The sequence below is a fragment of the Alosa sapidissima genome, chromosome 20 (genome assembly GCF_018492685.1).
Source record: "Alosa sapidissima isolate fAloSap1 chromosome 20, fAloSap1.pri, whole genome shotgun sequence".
NCBI lineage: Eukaryota > Metazoa > Chordata > Actinopteri > Clupeiformes > Clupeidae > Alosa > Alosa sapidissima.
Genome location: NC_055976.1, coordinates 1,970,200 through 1,990,964, shown reverse-complemented (window position 1 = coordinate 1,990,964; position 20,765 = coordinate 1,970,200). Strand labels below are relative to the sequence as shown.

At 46.0% G+C, this 20,765-nt stretch overlaps 1 long non-coding RNA gene across 1 annotated transcript; it reads left to right on the top strand.

The window, feature by feature from the left end:
• The first annotated feature begins 2,214 nt into the window (after positions 1–2,214).
• Positions 2,215–19,884, top strand: LOC121693871. Its single transcript, XR_006025609.1, has 3 exons — positions 2,215–2,226; positions 15,017–15,023; positions 19,802–19,884. It is a non-coding gene; the product is annotated as an uncharacterized LOC121693871 (long non-coding RNA).
• The last annotated feature ends 881 nt before the right edge of the window (positions 19,885–20,765 follow it).

The following is a 20,765-nucleotide window of genomic DNA, read 5'->3' as shown; positions in this document are numbered from 1 at the left end:
TACACTTACTGAAAACTAACTATGATGTGGTTTCCCCACATTATCCTTAAAACTATTCTAGTATTATGTAGCTTCATGCTAATGTAACCTGTGTTGTGTTGAACCTGCGCGATTTAGCCCTGCACACGCCCGGACTCGAACCCGCGAAACAGCAGCACCTCGGTTCGGGAGGCGAGCGCGCTAACAATTGAGCCAATAGCCCAGGCTACTGGCTCGCATGCCAGCAGCACTCTTGAGGCGTCAGGGAGTGAGGTTTACCAACGTTCCATAAGCACAGCTAAGCTAGCTGGCATCCGTTACACTCCCCCTAAACCTCACTCCTGATCCGGGTCACGGCACCAATGTAACCGGCGTTGTGTTGAACCTGCGCGATTCAGCCCTGCACACGCTCGGACTCGAACCCGCGAGTTGAACCACTTCTATGGCCGCTTTGACAGGGACAACAAGGAGGTGGCCATCAAGGCTGTGGTGTCTGCACAACACCAGCCCCTCACACTGTCCCCCACCGACGTGTGCGGCACTGAGCAGGACTAATGCACGTACTGTAAGGCTGCTGGTCCTGATGCCATCCCCGGACGCATCCTCAGGGCCTGTGGTGTGCAGCTGACTGTGGTTTGGACTGACATATTTTGTTCATTGACTTCAGTCAGCAACAACAATGAGACTGCCTACAGGGAGGAGGTCCAGCACCTAACATCGCAGTGCACCGACAACAACTTGGTTCTCAACACCAAGAAGACCAAAGAGCTCAGTGTGGACTTCCGGAAGTCAAAAGCTAGCACACACACCCCCATCCTCATCAACGGGACTGAGATGGAGCGTGAAGTTCCTCACTCCCCTCATTAGAAGTGAATTCTATTCGTACCCCGGTGCACACAGCAATCCTATTAGTCCAACAGTCCTATTAGTACCCCGCCTGGTAAAAATATTAGTGTATGCTATTTGCACCCCTGTGCATTTATTCTGGCATATTGATCACAAAATGTCATAATAATAAAAAAACAAGCAACATGTTTTTTTATTGTTACGTAACAGGGTGTTGTTACGTAACTCAGCTGTGTAATATACACTCTGAATAAGGTATGCTGTTTGCATCAATGTATAGTTAGAAATGGATGCTATTCGTACCCTGGTGAATAGTACTGTATTTCTATTTACACCCTGGTGCATGAACTAGCTAATTGTTGCAATCAAAACTTCCGTTTGAGAACCGATTTCTTGTTCAAATTGCACGCCTTCTCTCCAGAGACGTTGGTACACATGCACACTCACTCCACCAAAACGCATCACACAGGAATCAAACCCCAATCTCCCACATGCTAACCCATGTCTGTGACCACTGCACTATCTTCTTCCACATGTAGATTGTGTTTGCAGGTAAACTTATAGTTTATAGGCCTGACATTTCTGTTAACTAACAAACTGATGGTTGTATGTGTTCACTGAACCAAGATTATGAAAATAAAACACAACTTTTCAATCTAAAACTTAATCTGAACAGATATTACAGATAAAGCTATTAACTTCATTGTAAGAAAAGCTCTGGTATAGATCAGGCTCAGTATAGCCTAATTATAGACTCTTACATTTTAACTTGAATTGATTTATTGAAACAATTTATGCTAGATTAATTACTGTGTATGTCATTAGCAATGGCAAATGTTATGTAAAAGATACACAAAACTATTTATTTCAACAATAAGTTTTAATCAGACTTTGCCACAAAGGTAAAAGGTGCATTCCATGTAAACATCACAGTGTCCTAGAGCATACCTGTCAACATTTAGCTTTCCAAAAACGGGAGATTTATTTATTTATTTTTTTGGGGGGGGTCCGTGTTGGGGGGTCCGTGTTGTCATACCGGATCTGTGTTTGCATATTTAATACATTTCATACGCGTGTTTCAACACTGCATTCCGGTCGTTGCTTTTACCTTATCATTACCTTACGCATGCCAGTTATGTATCCACCAGCTGCCTGTCTGCAGCCTACTTCAAAAACTCCAAAGCTGCTTGCTGTCAGGTAGCCTACATAGGGTAACAATGCCAATATATATAGATAGATAGATAGATAGATAGATAGATAGATAGATACTTTATTGATCCCCGAGGGGAAATTCAGGGGGGTCTCAGTAGCATACAGACATCACACACAACATGCACTTACAGCAGAAATGGTAAATATAAGTATAAACATATAACCAAACTCCACTGTACAATAGAGACAGTAGGAGATAAGAAAAAACTAACAAAACTAAATACTAAATATACTATATAAATAAATGTAAAAAACCAGTGTGCTTGAGGGTGATCAAGCATGAGACGCTTGTAGTGACAGGGCCTGTAGTTCTGTGTGCATGGTGAGGTGCTTAAGAGAGTGAGTGTCATGGTGAAGGTGCAAAAAGTAGTCCAACAGTAGTCCTTCAGTTATGTGTGGCAAGGTGCTCAAGAAAGTGAGTGTCATGGTGAAGGTGCAAAAAGTAGTCCAACAGTGCAATAAGGTCTAGAGACCAGCATAAATAATATGGACGAATCGGAGAGTAAAGTATAATGTAGACAAGGTAATATAAAAAAACTATAAAAAAAACTATGTCAGTGCAAGAACAGGTTGAGGTAATAGGGTTACAGCCATTCAGTATTGTAGCAGAAGCCATTGATCATGTGTGCTAATATAGCATGAAAAACAGTGTAGCAGGAAAACAGTAGTAAAAACATTAGGCTTTACAGTAGTCATTAGTAAAACAGTAGTAAAACAGTAGTAAAGCAGTAGTGGGCAGTCAGTACTCGAACATGGAGAGGGTGGAGAGGCAGACAGACTAAGCAGAGAAGTCTATCTCTCCTCTTCCCTTTAGTGAAGCATTGAACAGATCAATGGCCCTGGGGACAAATTACTTACTCAGCCTTTCAGTTGTGCATGGCAGTGAGCGAAGTCTCCAGCTGATCAAGCTCTTTTGCTTTTTAATAGTGCTGTAGAGTGGATGGCATTCATTGTCCAAGATGTTGATCAGTTTGTTCAGGGTCCTTTTGTCAGATATTGAAGTGATGCACTCCAGTTCAGCTCCCACTACAGAGCCAGCCTTCCTTACCAGCCTGTCAAGTCGCCCAGCATCCTTCTTCTTTGTGCTTCCTCCCCAGCATACCACTGCATAGAAGAGGACGCTGGCCACAACAGACTGGTAGAACATCCTGAGGAGCTTGCTGCACACATTGAAGGACCGCAGCCTCCTCAGGAAGTACAGCCTGCTCTGCCCTTTCTTGTAGAGTGCGTCAGTGTTGGCTGACCAGTCCAGTTTATTGTCCAGGTGGAGACCCAGATACTTGTAGGTGCTTACCACCTCCACATTGACCCCATCAATGGAGACTGGTAGCAGAGCGGGCTTAGACCTGCGGAAATCCACCACCATCTCCTTGGTCTTTGAAGTGTTGAGTTGAAGGTGATTGAGTTTGCACCATTGCACAAAGTTCTCCACCAGGCTCCTGTACTCCTCCTCTTGCTCGTCCCTGATACACCCCACAATTGCAGAACTTCTGCATGTGGCATGACTCGGTGTTGTAGCAGAAGTCAGATGTGTACAGGGTGAACAGGACTGGAGAGAGCACAGTTCCCTGTGGCGCTCTGGTGCTGCTGATCACAGTGTCAGAGAGACAGTTCTTCAATCTGACGAACTGTGGTCGCTCGGTCAGGTAGTCTGTAATCCAGGTTACTATATATATATATATCATATTTTCCGGACTATAAGTCACATTTTTTTCATAGTTTGGCAGGTCCTGCGACTTATAGTCAGGTGCGACTTGAAAAAACTTATATAATTGAACATGTTTTTAAATGTTAATTTATATTAACTGACATGAACCCTGCATGAAACATTACCGTCTACAGCCTCGAGAGAGCGCTCTCAAATGCACAAGTCCTGTGCACTTTCAGTCAGAGATTAGTGCTTGCACTATGCCTGAAACACACGTGCATACTTACAAAGAGCATCCACAAAGTTCAACCAGGACGGGGTCTCCTCACAATAAATAGTGGCACACAGGACACTGTCGTGGAAAAACTAGTCCACTTTCGAATCCACTAGCAATTTATCACTTGACTATTACTAATTAGCACTCTGAGACAAGGCGTCCGAAGGAGACAGAATAGACAGGAGATCTCTGAAGACTGCTGAATCTTTATTCACCGTATTGCAGTGATAATCCAGTCTAAACAATGTTCAGACCAGGTGTCAAGCAATAGGGTGAGGTGAGATGTCATCAGATGGCGGCCCCCGATGAGATCTAAAATCAAAATGGCTGCGGCCTATCTTTTTATACTCCTTAACCTTGAAGTTGGGCCTTCTCGCGTCCCTCGAAAGACACCTGTTGGCCTATCAGCATCCACCAAGGTTACGGATATTGGTGGGACCCCTTGTCATATCATGCATAACAATTATATGCAAAACTGTCTGATTCTGTTTTTTTCCAGTTACCATTACCTCATCCTCTTGCTCTTGACCGTCTAGCCCCAGTGTCACTGTGCACTCATTCACCCCACTCTTTGACACCTGGCCTGGTCTGCTTAAGATGTGTACAGGCCTTGAAGTCTCATAATAATTGCAGTAATATCAAAGTTTATAAAAAAACATACATGCATCCTTTAAAGGTGCGATTTGTAGGATTGTTACCGAACGTTCTGCAGGCCAAAATCAAAACACTGGTGAACGTTCTCAAGACTACCAGACGTGAGCCTCTTCTGGGTTGCCAGATGTACTAATGAAGACTTAGCTAACGTTAGTTGACCTGCAGCTGCTTTAACGTTTCTCCAACCATGACCCAACTACACATTACGGAAACAGTGAAAACAAAAAATACCTCTCCAACCAACGTAACATATTTATCTGAAGTTAGCGATGCAGATGAAGTTTAGCCTAGGCTACCTGTTGTTGAGAAATATGGCCAGCTCTGCGTCAGACTTGATATTCTTCGTTTGACGAAGACGTCACCATCTCCGGAAGCTCCTCCGATGTCCACTTAATTTGTTTCTTGTTTTAATTTTGGAAATTTGCCTGCCTCTCGTAGGCGTTCATGACTACAACTGACAGCTGTTGACAGTTGGCCTTTGCTAATTTGGCAACCCAAATAGGAGGACGCGCTAGCCCATTATTAATACGCTATTCTAGAATTAATCGTTCAAAACATAAACGAAAATTCCAAGAGATTCCGCCCCGTAACTCATTTTTTTTCATGGGTTTTACGGGGTTTTACGGGTTAGAGTAATGTTGTCAAATAAGCCATTACTTCAATTCATCGTGTTTCCTTACTCTCTGACAACATATGGTGATCATTTTTGGAATGGTTATGTAACGGGAGCAGGAATTATGCTACTGACCCTTGAGGTACAACAACAGACACACTGGATATATATAAAACTCAGTTTTATTACAACATTAAAAAAAAGGCATATAAAAAACACCCAATACATATATGTATAAGTAACTAGGTCCTGGTGCTTCAAACCAGTGTGGAAGATCTAGAGAAAGTAGCTAGTTGGCTACTTCAAGCCAGTGTGGGGAATCTAGGGATGGCAGCTAGTTAAAATGTCAGCAGCTACAAAATACTGTTTTAAACCAGTGTGGAAGATCTAGGGCCAGTAGCCAATTAACTACTTCAAACCAGTATGAAAGATCTAGGGATAGCAGCTAGTTAAGTGCAAGCAGCTACACAATACTGCTTTAAACCAGTGTGGAGGATCTGGCGCCCTCTAGAGGGGAGAGAAATCATATAGTCACAGTTACTCTAACGCAGGTAGGCCTATTACTAGCGATTCACACTCGTGAACAAAATCACATCACACGCACCCACAAAAGATCACACTATTGTGAAAACAAGGGCAGAATAGCCACAAATGTAAATAGTAGAAGTATTCAATCGAACTAGCACAACACGTTACTCCAAAGGGTGACACGCACACACAGTTAATTGCTACTACGTTAAAGTAGTGTTTACACAATGGATTTCCCCACCCTGCACACACTTCTAAAAAAACTGTAGCGAGCAGCCTGACCTTCTATCTTAACTATAGCCAGCCTAGTAACACACAATTGATTGTACAGAGGGTGAATGAATAGTCCAGCAACCACTCACGACCCAGCCCACAGTTCGTAATCCACAACACAGAACCAGGAAGTCGCCGCCGCCTCGGCCTCCTTGTCTCTCGCACTGAAACAGGGTAGCTTGCGCCTCTCGCCGCCAATGCTCCTTCTTGAATGTCAACAGTCGGCACTCCACCAGGAACTGCGAGGAGGAGGAAGTGAATCAGCAAAGTAGCCACAATAAATCGCGGGGTAAAACCCACTCACAAGACAACGGCACAATTACTTTCCTTCACGTGAAGAATCGGGTGCGTTGGATAATCCTTTCGCGGCCCTCACGGTGTCCGAACGGATGTTTGGTCAATTCGCCGTTGTAGCTGGGAAGTCAGAGGCGGTAATCCCGAGGTCTCGGCTCTCGTGGGTTGCGGTGCGTGAAGTATCCGGGCGCCTGTTGCAGATAAAGGGAACGCACCGATGAGAGGGCCGAGTCAGCTTTTATCCCCTCCAGCCACCAATCACGGGTCTTGTCAATTGTCTCCATTATCGGCAGCACCTGTGGAGGAACGTCTCACAAGCATACACACACACGCACAACCCCCGCCCCCAGACAGTTCATTTGACATTTTGACTGTAGAGCCCCGCTACATTTCCACCCCCCTTTGATAGTGCTCGTCCCGAGCACTAAGCGTCCAGTCCAGGTTTGGTGTAGTGGTTACACGGTCTGTTGCAACCTTTAAGGTCGGTAACGAGCAGGAGGGTTCCCTCGGTTGTGGCGGGCTGGATACCGACTAGGGACACGTGTCTCCGGGTTTTGGTAATGTCCTGGGGCTGGGGCTGGGCAGAGCTCTATTATTGTCTGTGGTGGAGCTATTATATCCTGACCAGTCCCTACTGTTCGCAACTCTGGGCCAGGGGCTTCATGAGAGGGCGCAGCGGAGGCAAGAGGAAGAGGTGACGTCGCTGTAGGGTTGAGTGGTATGTCGGCTGGCACTGGCATTGGGGTCTGTACAGGGTCCAGCTGAGCTGGTGCAGCTGGTTGGATTACCACAGGAGCAGCAGGCCTAAAGGGTTCTGGAGGATGGGCTGGCCCGTACTCGTGGCACCCATTTTGGTGACCTTCTTTGCTGTTAACGATCGTCACAGGGTCTCCTGGGCATGGTCGCAAGTTGTTGCGATGGAGGGTTCGACACGGACCATCTTTACCCTCTGGCCGTATCGTGAACACTGGCCGGTCACGATGGGGCTGTCCGACGATCACAAAAGGTGTTGGGAGCCACTGTGGTGCAAGTTTACCTTGAGCCCTGCGACGGAAGTTTTTTATCAACACCCTCTCTCCTGGCAACAGTGGCATGGTCCGAGTGTTCCGGTTGTAGTGCCTCTGGTTCCAGTGGTTGCGGCGTTCTGCGTTGTTACGGACAGTCTCATAGGCTTGCAGAAGAGTCTGATGGTGGCTTCTGACCCACCCATCTAGCCCATCTCTACACTGGGGCGGTGCAACGTCATACAACATATCCACTGGTAACCTGGCATGGCGGCCAAAGACAACATAATGTGGAGTCATTCCAGTGCTGGCGTGTGTGGTATTGTTATAGGCCTGTAGAAGTGCAGGTAGCCGGCTGGGCCACTGAGACTGGGACTGCGTTTCAATGGTACCCAGCAGAGATAAAAGGGTGCGATTAAACCTCTCACATGCACCGTTGCCTTGTGGGTGGTACGGGGTGGTGCGTATCTTTCTGCAGCCGTACATCGTGCATAGCTGCTGCATCAGAGTCGACTCGAAGGCTGCCCCCTGGTCTGTGAGGATTCGCTCCGGACAGCCAAAAGGGAGGATAAGTGCAGTCCACAGGGCCTTCACTGTGGTAGGAGCCGTCTGATCCCTGGTTGGTACAGCCACTGCGTATCTGGAGAATAGATCTGTGATGACAAGAATATATTGGTACGCATCTGAAGGCCTCCCAAGGGACAAATAATCTAAAGCCACAGTCTCAAAGGGGTAGCTAGAAACAATTGGGCACAGGGGGGCTTTTGGTTGGGCTCCCGACTTCCCAACTAGACAAGTGGTACACTCTGCGGCCCATTTCCGGGCATTTGTACTCATGCCCACCCAGTAGAACCTCCTTCTCAGCAACGAGACCATTTTGTCACCACTCGCATGGGCTGCTGCCTTGTGATACTCTTCCCAAAGTGGTCGGGCCTGTGCTTCTGGGATGATGATCTGCTTCACCGGTGCGCCCGTATCTGGTTCAGCGACACATCTCACCAGGGTTCCATCACACAGCTCTAAGCGGCACCACTCCCGGAGCAAGCAGCGAAGCTGTGGAGACAAGGTAGAGGGGTTATTAACTACAGGGGGTTCACGGCTCACCTTCCAGGTGTGCAGGAGTTGCAAATCAGGGTCATCCCGCTGTTGTTCCCCCCAATGTTTCTGCAGGGCAGGTGGTTCTGTCGGTGCCATGCAGGCCATGGTGTGCACAGTGTGCTCCGTTGCCTCTCCCGGTAGCCGTGACAGTACATCAGCATTTCGATTGGCTGTCCCTGGACGGTAGCGTAGGTCATACGAGTAGTTTGCCAGCTGGGCCACCCACCTTTGTTCAGTTGCACCCAGTCTCGCTGTTTCGAGGTGGACCAGGGGGTTATTGTCGGTAAAAACAGTGACCTTAGCTCCCCATAGATAGTCTTTGAATTTGTCTGTAATAGCCCATTTTAGAGCCAATAGTTCCAGCTTAAAAGAGCTATAATTTTGGTCATTACGCTCAGTGGGGTGAAGGCTGCGGCTGGCGTATGCTATGACTCTCTCTCTTCCCTCTTGGACCTGGGCTAGGACCGCTCCGAGACCGTCCAGGCTAGCGTCAGTGTATAATCGGAACGGAAGCTGGAAGTCTGCATAGGCCAAGATGGGGGCGCTAAGGAGGGCCTGCTTCAGACGGTCAAAGGCCACTTGGCAACCCGGTGTCCATTGGATAGGGGCAGAGGGTTTGTTGGCTTGGCCTTGTAGGAGTCGATGGAGGGGGGCCGCTACCTTGGAGAAGGCTGGGATGAAGCGTCGATAATATCCGGCAAAGCCCAGAAAAGATCTCACTTGTTTCACAGTCGAAGGTGTGGCCCAATCACGGACAACTGCTACCTTGTCTGGATCTGTCGCTATCCCTCGGCTGCTGACCACGTGTCCCAGGTATGCCACTTTCCTCTGGAACAGGTGGCACTTCCGTGGCTGTAGCTTCAGGCCATGTTCTTGGAGGCGGCCAAAAACCTGCGCTAGGTGTTGCAAGTGGGTGGTGAAGTTGGGCGAGTAGACGATGACATCATCAAGATAGATGAGGAGGTGGTCATACACTTGTGCTCCCAGACAGCGTTGCATCAGCCTCTGGAATGTGGCTGGGGCGTTACAGAGGCCAAAGGGCATACGTTCAAAGTGGTATAGACCAAAGGGGGTGGTGAAAGCGGTCTTCTCTTGATCTTCTGGTGCAACCTCTACCTGCCAGTATCCACTGGCGAGATCAAGGGTGGAATACCACTCACACTTGGACAGGCTAGTGAGGGATTCTTCAATGCGAGGTAGAGGAAAGGAGTCTTTGTGGGTTACTGCATTTAGCTTGCGGTAATCAACGCAAAATCTCCACGAGCCATCCTTCTTTTTGGCAAGGACCACTGGAGCAGCCCATGGACTCGAGCTCTCCTTCACAACCCCACTGTCGAGCATGCCCTGCAACAAGCCCCTCAGTTCTGGATAGAGGTTTGGAGGAACTGGGCGATAGCGCTCCCGGATCGGGGGTGCCGTGCCAGTGGGAATCTGATGGGTGACCACTGCTGTTCTGCCAAAATCCTCGTCATGGGCTGCAAACACATGAGACCACTTCCCCAAGAGGGCCTTCAATTGGGCCTGTTGGTCAACGTCTAGCCCTTCACCATGCAGAGCGAGAGCTGGGTGGTCATCACTAAGGGTCTGTCCCACCTGTTGTACATCGACCTCGATGATTTGGGGGCCAGTATTCCGCAAAACTAGCCTTGTCCGTCCCTGTACATCCTTTTGGTCGATTTGGGTGACTGTGGCCAGGGGGCATCGTTGAGGTAGTTCCATGGGAAATGGGTTTGGATTACAGATACGCAGGGGGACTCTCCCTCCCCGGGTCCAGCTCAGCGATCTAGCCACTCGCCATTCACATCCATGGTCCTCCAGGTCTTCAATCAGGACAGGGCAATCGGGCAGGCCAGCAGCTTGCGGTACATGGGCCCAGACGATCATTTCGGCGGAGGGAGGCAACACTACTGGGGGCTGCCGTTGGAGTCTAGCCACACCTTGGAGCTCTAATCCAGTCACTGATGCTTCGGCCCTCTGGCAGGCGGCGAACGCTGCATCCCAGACTTTTTCTGCAGAGGGGGAAAACACAGACTTAAATGCAGCGACTCCTGGGTGCCCACCTTGAAAGACCCCGGCCCAACAATCGGTCACAACGTTCATGCCCAAGAGTCCATATTCGGTGTTAATGCAGTCGTCACGGACAATAACTACTCCCTTCCCCTTAACATCTAGTCCCCCAATGCAAAAGTCTAGGACTGCATAGCCTACATAGGGAATGTGAAGGCCGTTAGCCGCTTTCAAGGCTAGCCATGATATGCGGCTAGGATCCTGTATGCACTCATCACCGAAGTGGCGCTGGAAAAGTGTTTGGCTAAAAAGGGTGACTTGGGAGCCAGTGTCCAGTATGCATGGAATTCGTTGGCCTTGGACAAATACCTCAATTTCGGGGCATCTACCAACCATGGCGGGCCTTTGTTGGGGCGCAGTTGGCGGCCCCTCCCGGTTCACTCGCCCTGTTGTGACCGGGGGTACCGAAAACCCGTCTGGGCTGGGCGTCGCCGTGGGCAAAATCTTTGGATGTGTCCAGCATCTCCACAGTCACGGCAGATAGCTCGGCCTTGGGCATCCCACTGGTAGGAGGACTGTCCAGGAGGGGCTGATCCCAGGCGTTGACGTTGGGGGGCATTGGGTGGTGGACGCCAAGATGGTCGAGGGGCTGTCTCAGTCTCCGGCGGTGGCTTCCAGTGTCCTTGGATCTCCTCTATGATCGACTTGCCTAGAAGTGTTACCTGTTCCTTCAGCTCTTGGCGCAGCTCAGCCCGCAGGGTTTCCTTTATTTGTTGAAACTCGGTGGCTGGGGAAGTAGGCCGTGGCTGAGATGTTGTAGCAAAGGTTGGGAAAGCACTGGCTTCCTCTGTATGGACCAGCTCCCGCTCTAAAGCTTTTGCCTCCTCACAAGCCTCCACAAAGGTGAGCGTTGAGGTCCTTCGGAGCTGCCTCTGTAGCTCCTGCTTCAACGATCCCGTTCTTAGGCCCATGGAAAACTGTGTCCGCAGCAGCTCATCGTCGGTTCCGGTGTTGAGAGGATCCCTAGCTCTCCAACTGTAATGCAGCTCACGCAAACGGAGAATGAAATCCTTGACACCCTCCCCAGGTTCCTGTCTGCAGCTGAAAAACTGGGCCCTCAGCTGAGCTAGTGGTTGTTGGCCTCCATACAGCTCACCTAGGGCCTCTAAAATCTTAGTGTCAGTATCACGTTTGTCCACTGCCAACAGCACCACCTCCCTTTTGGCATTTGCCTCCAAAGCGCTAAGTACAAAGTCCACCCGTTGCTCTGCATTCAGCCCCTGGGCCCGGATGAAGGCTTCAATCTGCGTTCTCCATTCTAAAAACTTTGATGCACCCCCTTCTCCACTAAACTTAGGGACCCATGGCCCGCCCATAAACCATGGCATAAATGCAGCTACCATTTGTGGCTGTGCACCTGCTACCTGAGGCTGCTCGCGGTTACTCATTGTTGTGTACGTCAAGGGTCCTGCCGACTACGCCAAAATTGTAACGGGAGCAGGAATTATGCTACTGACCCTTGAGGTACAACAACAGACACACTGGATATATATAAAACTCAGTTTTATTACAACATTAAAAAAAAGGCATATAAAAAACACCCAATACATATATGTATAAGTAACTAGGTCCTGGTGCTTCAAACCAGTGTGGAAGATCTAGAGAAAGTAGCTAGTTGGCTACTTCAAGCCAGTGTGGGGAATCTAGGGATGGCAGCTAGTTAAAATGTCAGCAGCTACAAAATACTGTTTTAAACCAGTGTGGAAGATCTAGGGCCAGTAGCCAATTAACTACTTCAAACCAGTATGAAAGATCTAGGGATAGCAGCTAGTTAAGTGCAAGCAGCTACACAATACTGCTTTAAACCAGTGTGGAGGATCTGGCGCCCTCTAGAGGGGAGAGAAATCATATAGTCACAGTTACTCTAACGCAGGTAGGCCTATTACTAGCGATTCACACTCGTGAACAAAATCACATCACACGCACCCACAAAAGATCACACTATTGTGAAAACAAGGGCAGAATAGCCACAAATGTAAATAGTAGAAGTATTCAATCGAACTAGCACAACACGTTACTCCAAAGGGTGACACGCACACACAGTTAATTGCTACTACGTTAAAGTAGTGTTTACACAATGGATTTCCCCACCCTGCACACACTTCTAAAAAAACTGTAGCGAGCAGCCTGACCTTCTATCTTAACTATAGCCAGCCTAGTAACACACAATTGATTGTACAGAGGGTGAATGAATAGTCCAGCAACCACTCACGACCCAGCCCACAGTTCGTAATCCACAACACAGAACCAGGAAGTCGCCGCCGCCTCGGCCTCCTTGTCTCTCGCACTGAAACAGGGTAGCTTGCGCCTCTCGCCGCCAATGCTCCTTCTTGAATGTCAACAGTCGGCACTCCACCAGGAACTGCGAGGAGGAGGAAGTGAATCAGCAAAGTAGCCACAATAAATCGCGGGGTAAAACCCACTCACAAGACAACGGCACAATTACTTTCCTTCACGTGAAGAATCGGGTGCGTTGGATAATCCTTTCGCGGCCCTCACGGTGTCCGAACGGATGTTTGGTCAATTCGCCGTTGTAGCTGGGAAGTCAGAGGCGGTAATCCCGAGGTCTCGGCTCTCGTGGGTTGCGGTGCGTGAAGTATCCGGGCGCCTGTTGCAGATAAAGGGAACGCACCGATGAGAGGGCCGAGTCAGCTTTTATCCCCTCCAGCCACCAATCACGGGTCTTGTCAATTGTCTCCATTATCGGCAGCACCTGTGGAGGAACGTCTCACAAGCATACACACACACGCACAACCCCCGCCCCCAGACAGTTCATTTGACATTTTGACTGTAGAGCCCCGCTACAGTTACAGTTTATTTTTCATTATTTCCTACATACTGGACCTTTAAGTCATAGAAATCCACCACAACACAAAAGAAAACAAAAGAAAGGGAAATATATGATTTACAGCACAGCAAAAAATGGCCTGAGCCAAGGTAAGGTGCACTACAAGCTGAGCAAACAAAGGTGACCACAGCAAACACTTAGGAGTGAGAAGCCCTGCTTAAGATTATTACCTTCTGGGGATTAATGTAGTACTTAAAGCTTAGGTCTGAGGGCATCACAGATACTTTAAGAGTCTGCTAAATGCTCACAGTGTAAGTGTACTAAGTACGGAGTTATAGCAAATCAACCCGAGTCATAGACCCCTATGGCTCAGGAGGAAGCCTACAGTTTCCAGTATGGATGCGCTAAATCAATGGTTAAACCCGATAATAAATCTATGAACTAATACCGCCGGGAGCATATAGACCCTATACCCCCGGAGTAACAGTCTCCCATATGGAAATACCGTGTGAATATACTAAGCAGCCGTCAGTAACTCTGAACTAATACAGCCGGAAGCATAGACACTATGCCCCGGAGTAACAGTCTCCGTATGGAAATACCGTGTGTATGTGCTAAGTCAGGAAATAGCCGTCAGTCACTCTATGAACTACAGCCGGAAGCATAGACCCCTATGCCTCTGGAGTAACAGTCTCCCGTATGGAAATACTTATGGTTAATCTATGATTTCAATGTTCAATGTACAGCGCAATCATTTGCAACGGACCAACCATAGGCCTTCAAACACCAGTATGGACAAAATCAGTGTGGCACTCAGTAAAAGAAATGAACAGAACGAAAATAAACCAAGACAAAACAGTGGCTTTTATCACTACCAACACAGTCGTTCCTAAAACAGATACAACCATAGTTAGTAAACTACAACCATGCGCTATGAATGCAGTAGGTGTAAACTTCAAATGTTTGTACCTGCTCCGTCATGGCAATGCTGTTGACATAAACTCCCGAACCCCTGCATAAAGCAGTCCAACCTCCGTGTGGATGCAGCTCGCACTGTAACAGTTGTTAAAAAGTAGCAGTTGTTACGACTGAACTGATGTTAGTTAGTGCACTTAGATGCAGCTCGCACTGTAACAGTTGTTAAAAAGTAGCAGTTGTTACGACTGAACTGATGTTAGTTAGTGCACTTAGAACAAAACGGGAGGTCATACCTAATAATGGACACAGCAAGGGTACGGAACCTCCAGTGTTCGTTTGGCATATCCCTTGTCCATCAAAGTTACTATGCGCCCAGTCTAAAAGCATTCGTTAGCTTAAAGACACTTGACTACCACAGCTACAATACATTTCTATGTCTACTCAAACATAAATAGCATATCTGTGTGAAAACCGCTAAGATTGGCACCTTACACTTAACAATAGTTGAAGGGCGCGCGCCGCGATTCCAGTACAACTCCCATGATTTCTGTCCGACTTTGGAAATGTAGTCGCCGACTGTGAAAACAGACCAAAATCGTACAATGTAAGGCTGCCATTAGTAATAATTTATGCGCAATACCCGCAATCCCGCGCTGAAATTTAGGCCCTGGTTAAATGCGCATCTTTTTTTCTCTCGCTTTCGGAGGTGGCCAGCGAGCATTTGTTCTGCTGCCAGCTTGTGCCAATATATCGTCCAAAATGCTTGATTGCTTTGCATTCTCCACATTTTTAGCGAAATTTTCATGTACCACATCAGCATTTTTGTTCAGTGAATCTTTTGTAAATGCTTAACAATAGCGTCGGGCCCTTGTCAGCAGCCTTCGGCTTGCCTCTTGCCACTATTCACTCTTTTGTCTTCAACATTCCCTGTAGAATTCTCAATATTTTGGGCCTCAATGTGTAACAGTTACATAGTCTGTCTCTTCTTAGTCTTGGATTTTGCGAAATAAATGTCTAAATATCACCTGCTTGCTGCAGCTTCGGTCTGCACATCCTTTTAAAACCATCTTTTTCTCTCTCGAGTATTTAATCTGCTGCCGGCTTGTGACTCCACATCGCTACCTTCACTCCTTCTCTTCATCTTTTTGGCCTCAATAATCCAGTTACATAGTCTCTGTTTTTGGTTTTGGATTTTGTGAAATACATTTCTAAATAAATACGACTTATAGTGTGTATAGTGCTTATCCGGTGCGACTTATATATATTATATATGTTTTTTCCTGTTCATGACGCATTTTTTGATTGATGCGACTTATACTCAGGAGTGACTTATAGTCCGGAGAAGAAGGTTTATATATATATATATATATATATATATATATATATATATATATGGAGTTTACATTTATGATGACCCAGAGTGACCAATAGTGACACATCTGCCAACCAATCAGTGTTTTTTCTTGTTTAAAAGTAGTGGTTTCATCCAATACTGAGGCCTAGTCCACACGTACCAAACCGATCTTTTTTTCCTCCGTCTTCCCTGGAACCGTATCAAGAATATTTGCGTCCAAACGGATCCATCTCAACACGACTCAACACGTTACTTCATACCCCAGGCCTATAGGTGGCACTGTTTCTTTACAGAAATTGACCAAAACTTCTTGCGCTTTACAAACAGACAGAATAGGCTACGACGAAATGGCTAGTGCAAGGAAACCAGAATTGTTTGTGTGGACTGATGGTGAACTGTCAACTGTAGTCAACTGTAAAACTAATAAACTTTATTTTACGGTTTGTGAGGGGTGCAGTCCCGTGCTTTATTTGGCTAACGCAGGTAGGCCTACTAATCACCTTTACTTTCTTTGGTTGTAGGAAAGTCCGTGATTCACATTAGTTTTGGCTATCACCGCAATTATGCTACTAAACGCAAGGCTTACCCAAGTTCTAGGCTATTCTGTCGCCACATTTATAATATTGCTATAAAACCTTTGTTAGTAACAGTCAATACTTTTGCCTGCATTAAATCGTGCAATCGCATTCAGTGTGCTTGCTACCATTGGCTTAACGTGAGTTCTAAGTGTCTTTGTATGCTTATATCTGATTTCACTTGACTGTGAATGCATGTATATATGTTGTAAGACATGTAAAATAAATGAATGACACTGGCACTACGCACAAATTAATGTAGCCTAAACTTACACCGCACTTTCCTAATAACTTCTCGCGTCACTGACAGTAGCTAGAATGCATAAAAAACACCGGGAAAAACAGTGTTCAGTCCACCAAGTCATAAGCTATCGGCGCTGCGCAGCACCAGTTGTGATATTTATCTTACGGAGTGTAATCGTAGGTAATGTCATGTATGAAAACTAGTATTGTTAGGCAATACTATAAGTGCAAGTCCAGGGCAGCTGAGGTGTGGCGATGACATCATCGATAGCCTACGCAAGCAGGATGTGCGGTTTCGCTGTCTAAACGAATTCAAACGGGCTACGGTTTCAGATTTTTCCACTCTGGGACCAGGTTTCAAAAAAGTGCGGTTTCGGGCAGTGCGTTTACAGGATTCGTTTGGACGCTCGGCCAAGACGAAGCAAAACCTCTGCGTTTTAACCTAAAAAGCGTCTCCGTGTGGACAGGCCCTGAGTAAGGAAATTCAAGCCAGGCTTGGCCAGGCATGGTTTCGCTGCCATTCATATGTTAATTAGAGCCATTAGTACTCCGCAAGCTCTCCACACACGTCACACTTAGTTTCTGACAATATGTGGCACAGACAAACGCAACGTTCACAGGCTGTAAATTGTCGTTAACTGCCGAAAATTAGGGAGATTTCCAGGCGTTTACAGGGACGAAAATCCCTGGATTTTCATGCAGTGTGGACGTGAAGGCCCGGCTCTGTCTCCGCTCTAATTCATCCCAAAGGTGTTCTATAGGGTTGAGGTTAGGAGTCTGTGCAGGCCAGTCAAGTTTATCCACACCAAACTCTGTTGTACTTGTCTGACTGCATTGTGTCAAGTGTAAAGTTTGGTGGAGGGGGGATTATGGTGAGGGGTTGTTTTTCAGGAGCTGGGCTTGGCCCCTTAGTTCCAGTGAAAGGAACTCTGTATGCATACCAAAAGATTTTGGACAATTCCATGCTCCCAACTTTTGGGAATGGTCCCTTCCTGTTCGAACATGACTGTGCACCAGTGCACAAAGCAAGGTCCATAAAGACATGGATGGCAGAGTTTCTATTTCTTGGTCACAACCTTCCATATCTGTGAAAACCCTTTTTCCCGCTGGGTAATAGGTGGTCAGATGGAGCATTTTAAAAGTGAGAGGGCCTTTACTTAGGGCTCAGGAAGGTTGGGGCTGGCGCTATTTCTTCATGTCAAAATAAACCATTTTACACCACTGTATAGAGTACATAGAGTAAGTTGGATAATTAGCACTTTTTGTTAGTGGCTACTAAAACAATGCAAGGCTCTGTCTTATAGTGATGGTTACTGAGTAATGGATAGTAAATTACTGTGTTGGAACCCATTAAAGCCAAAGCCAGTCTTGCCATAATCCTGAACCCCTCTGTTTCTGTGTCTCCCTTCCTACCGGATGCACCACCACCTTAATTAAATAACATAATGTAGAGAAGTTGGGGAGGTACTCGAAGAGAGAGAGTGCAAGGGCTATTTGGGGCAGCCGTGGCCTACTGGTTAGCGCTTCGGACTTGTAACTGGAGGGCTGCTGGTTCGAACCCCGACCAGTAGGCCCAGCTGAGGCCCCAGCCCTTGAGCACTTAAGCCTCACTGCTCCCCGAGCGCCACTGTTGTTGCAGGCAGCTCACTGCGCCGTGATTAGTGTGTGCTTCACCCAAGGGGGCAGGCGAATTCCCGGAAGTAGAAGCATCGATGTAGCGGTGGTTATCAACTCTCTGCTAACCCCATAGAACTCTCATTCATTTCGGATTTTTTTGAACTCCCATAACTTCATGTAACATATATCATGTGCCGATATTCTGTTTATCTACATAAACTTGCTGCTTCTGTGTTATCTACATAAACAATAAAAGGCAAAACAAGACTCGACTACCTCGTACGTAACGTTAGGTTCCCGTAAGAAGAATGTTTAGCATGTCCGGTTGAAGGGAAGCTAACGCACTGAAGGGAGATAACCGTATTGTTTGGATAAGAAACGTAGTCCAGCCAGCACGGAAACTCGTGAACAAAGCTATGTAGCCTACAATAGCATTGTATGTTTAGGTAAAGCATAGAGGCAAGTAAACCTAATGAAAAACAGTAGTTTTACCGTTAGGTAGTCGATAATCATTTCAGAGGTTTTCGATGGATTGACTGTAGGTCAGAAAAATGGAAAGAAGATTAGCTTCAAGGCTATAACTTTTTTGTTTTGTTTTACCATGACTGTTTTTGAAGATGATCATGTGTGGTAGTTTCAACATTAACACCACTTGATATCACTTGTGAGGATGATATTAATAATAATACATAAATAAATGTTTAACTTTGATGACTTTGAAGGCGAAGGAAGTGTGAAGAATTTCTGTGTATCTATCATATGAATTACAAGATTCAGTTCGATGGCTAACGTCACAAAGTTAAGTGCGAGTCTGCGCAGTACTGGGGGGACCAACTGAAAAATGACTCAGTGCCCTCCCATTGAGAACGACGGAGTCTGTTCGTCCATTTCTTTTACTGTCTATGGCTTCACCTCACTGTGTGTTCATTGTGTGCTGAGTGTGTTTCACTAATTCACGGATTGGGATAAATGCAGAGACCAAATTTCCCTCACGGGAATAAGTATATATACTTATATACTTACTTACTTATACTTACTAGGGCTAGTAACTTACCTCTATCATGAATGCACAGATGGCTCACTAAAAAGCAAGCAGAACCTTCAACCCCTGTGCCTGCTTCCACTGTCAAGTCCAACACCTCTACTGCCAACATTGAGCGGAATAGCAGAGAATTAAAGCGTCCATGTCGGGGACTATAAACATATGTCCTCTACAAAATCCAGATACACCATCCTCTAGCTCTTCATCCATTATGTGGGCTGCAAATATCTGTACACAAAATACCATCCTCCGGCTCCTGAAATAGGGTCGTTATACTGACTATCTTTATTTTTCATTGGATATGGCTCTAGACTTTCCAAAAAATGATGCTTGAGATAGATAGATGTTCATATATGAATCTGTAAAGAATTATTATTGTAGTATAACACCTTCACATTTGTAACCGTGTTTTATTAGATATGGTGTAGCTACGGAAAAGTAAATACATACAGTTAAGAACACAATTATTCATACTCCTGGCAAATATTGATTTAATGTTGATTTTCTCCTGGCCAATATGTTTGTTCTGACTGAAAATGACACTGCCACATGTCAAAAGGTTATAAGACAATGTGGTAGAAACATGGAATCAAATAAAGAAGCGTTTTTTTACATTTTTATGAAAAAATGGCATGACTAAAATGATTCATAAATTATTTAAATAATCAATGGAAACATCTTTATTAGCATTTACAGCTCTCAAAATGGTTCTTATAATACATACCAAGCCTCTCCATGTCTCTACAATGATTCTAGACCACACCTTTGCAGAGCAGCAATCCGGGTTTTGAGGCAGGAATGATTCTTTGCTATCACTCTGGCCTTATGCTCACTTTTTTATGAATTGAGGTGTGGACTGGACTGGATGTTTCAGATCATTGTCTTGCTTAAAGGTCCGATTCTGCCTATTGGGGCACGTCTCTCTGCAGACTGCCCAATCTTTTCCTCCTTTTACATCTTATCTTGTAGCCCCTTTAGTGTTACCATTTACTTTGAGAAGGTCACAAGGTCAACAGCTACATGTCACTGTTAAGTTAAATTCTTAACAAACTATGAAAATGTTGTTTAAAACTCTGTTTCTTGCCAAATTTCATGTTCAGGTCTATCGTCTCTGAGTAAACCGAATTTGAGCTTTTGTACCAATTCTTCTCTAATGCATTTTGGTCTACAACACCACTGTGAATGACAGACCACCCTATTGATGTATTTTATTCATATGGTTGAACAACTAACACATACAATACAATTCATACAATATTGTATGAATTGTATTGTATGTGTTAGTTGTTCAACCATATGAATAAAATACAGGCTACGTTCCTGTGTATCTGACCATAAAGGTCCATAAAGGTGCTCTAAGCGATGTCTCACGTTTTTAGACTAAAACATTTTTTGTTAGTTAAATCACCTCACCATCCGCTAGCTGCCTATGCCCTGACACTGTAAAAGAAATGCAGTCTCTGTTTTCTTCCAAGGGCCAGCTCACTATGCCTGACTCTAAGAGAGGGACAGAGACTCGGAGTATATCAGTAACCATAAATAGCGTAGTGCTGTGAACAACAGCAGTCTACCTTAGTTGAATATTCCATTACATTTAATCATAGGCTACTGCAATTTAATACCATTGTTATCTGTGTTTATGTTGCCATCATGCCATCATGCCATATCAGTGTAAAATGTAGCTCAAATGAAATGCAGTAATACTAATAAAAAGACTTTAGCATTCCCAAAAGTA